The sequence below is a fragment of the Maylandia zebra genome, unplaced genomic scaffold (assembly GCF_041146795.1).
Source record: "Maylandia zebra isolate NMK-2024a unplaced genomic scaffold, Mzebra_GT3a scaffold35, whole genome shotgun sequence".
In the NCBI taxonomy this organism is placed as follows: Eukaryota; Metazoa; Chordata; class Actinopteri; order Cichliformes; family Cichlidae; genus Maylandia; species Maylandia zebra.
In genome coordinates, this window is record NW_027490065.1 from 126009 (window position 1) to 128508 (window position 2500).

The window sequence follows — 2500 nt, forward strand, 5'->3', positions numbered from 1 at the left end:
GGCAAAAGCATGGACCTTTTCAGCTGTAAGGGAGGCAAGAGCAAGGTGTGATGTAGGTCCCCGGGGCCTGCTGGAGGTCCAGGTCCATGCCCGATGTGAGTAGCAGCAGGGCCAGCGCGCCCAGGAGCACATCTTTTTCGACCGTAAAGGAGACAGGAGGCCGACTCTCTGCCTCGGCTAAATGGAGAGGGAATTTCAGAAGGGCCAGGGCACAAGCATGGACCTTTTTCAGCTGTAAGGGAGGCAAGAGCAAGGTGTGATGTAGGTCCCCGGGGCCTGCTGGAGGTCCAGGTCCATGCCCGATGTGAGTAGCAGCAGGGCCAGCGCGCCCAGGAGCACATCTTTTTCGACCGTAAAGGGAGACAGGAGGCCGACTCTCTGCCTCGGCTAAATGGAGAGGGAATTTCAGAAGGGCCAGGGCACAAGCATGGACCTTTTTCAGCTGTAAGGGAGGCAAGAGCAAGGTGTGATGTAGGTCCCCGGGGCCTGCTGGAGGTCCAGGTCCATGCCCGATGTGAGTAGCAGCAGGGCCAGCGCGCCCAGGAGCACATCTTTTTCGACCGTAAAGGGAGACAGGAGGCCGACTCACTGCCTCGGCTAAATGGAGAGGGAATTTCAGAAGGGCCAGGGCACAAGCATGGACCTTTTTCAGCTGTAAGGGAGGCAAGAGCAAGGTGTGATGTAGGTCCCCGGGGCCTGCTGGAGGTCCAGGTCCATGCCCGATGTGAGTAGCAGCAGGGCCAGCGCGCCCAGGAGCACATCTTTTTCGACCGTAAAGGGAGACAGGAGGCCGACTCACTGCCTCGGCTAAATGGAGAGGGAATTTCAGCAGGGCCAGGGCACAGGCATGGACCTTTTTCAGCTGTAAGGGAGGCAAGAGCAAGGTGCGATGTAGGTCCCCGGGGCCTTTTGTCGTACCATAGGCACGAGTGGTGTGTGTGTGTGGCAAAGACTTTCTGCGCAGTGTCCCAGGGGCACGGGGAAAGGTTGTTGTACCATAGGCACGAGAAAAGTTGTCGTACCATAGGCACGAGAAAAGTTGTCGTACCATAGGCACGAGTGGTGTGTGTGTGTGTGGCAAAGTGCTACTGAGCGGTGTACCAGGGGCAGGGCGAAAAGTTGTTGTACCATAGGCACGAGAAAAGTTGTTGTACCATAGGCACGAGAAAAGCTGTCATACCAGGGGCACGGAGGAAAGTTGTTGTACCATAGGCACGAGAAAAGTTGTCGTACCATAGGCACGAGGAGAGTTTGTGTGGCAAAGTGCTACTGAGCGGTGTACCAGGGGCACGGCGAAAAGTTGTTGTACCATAGGCACGAGAAAAGTTGTCGTACCATAGGCACGAGAAAAGTTGTCGTACCATAGGTACGAGGAGTGTGCGTGTGCGGCAAAGTGCTACTGAGCGGTGTACCAGGGGCACGGCGAAAAGTTGTTGTACCATAGGCACGAGAAAAGTTGTTGTACCATAGGCACGAGAAAAGCTGTCGTACCAGGGGCACGGAGGAAAGTTGTTGTACCATAGGCACGAGAAAAGTTGTCGTACCATAGGCACGAGGAGAGTGTGTGTGTGGCAAAGTGCTACTGAGCGGTGTACCAGGGGCACGGCGAAAAGTTGTTGTACCATAGGCACGAGAAAAGTTGTTGTACCATAGGCACAAGAAAAGCTGTCGTACCAGGGGCACGGAGGAAAGTTGTTGTACCATAGGCACGAGAAAAGTTGTCGTACCATAGGCACGAGGAGAGTGTGTGTGTGGCAAAGTGCTACTGAGCGGTGTACCAGGGGCACGGCGAAAAGTTGTTGTACCATAGGCACGAGAAAAGTTGTTGTACCATAGGCACAAGAAAAGCTGTCGTACCAGGGGCACGGAGGAAAGTTGTTGTACCATAGGCACGAGAAAAGTTGTCGTACCATAGGCACGAGGAGAGTTTGTGTGGCAAAGTGCTACTGAGCGGTGTACCAGGGGCACGGCGAAAAGTTGTTGTACCATAGGCACGAGAAAAGCTGTCGTACCAGGGGCACGGAGGAAAGTTGTTGTACCATAGGCACGAGAAAAGTTGTCGTACCATAGGCACGAGGAGAGTTTGTGTGGCAAAGTGCTAGTGAGCGGTGTACCAGGGGCACGGCAAAAAGTTGTTGTACCATAGGCACGAGAAAAATTGTCGTACCATAGGCACGAGAAAAGTTGTCGTACCATAGGCACAAGCAGTGCGTGCGTGCGTGCGTGCGTGCGTGCGTGCGTGCGTGTGTGTGTGTGTGTGTGCGGCAGTTCTTCTGCGCAGTGTACCAGGGGCACATTTCAATGTGCTTTCTGGAGTACCAGGGGCACGAGGATTTTGCCAGTGGTGTTCTGCTTTGTTAGTGGGAGGGGGCTTAAGTGTGGGTCCCCGGGGCCTGCTGGAGGTCCAGGTCCATGCTAGACATGTGGCACAGGGTAACTGCAGGGGGGGGGGGTAATGTGGGTCCACGGGGCCTGCTGGAGGTCAAGGTCCGTGCTAGAT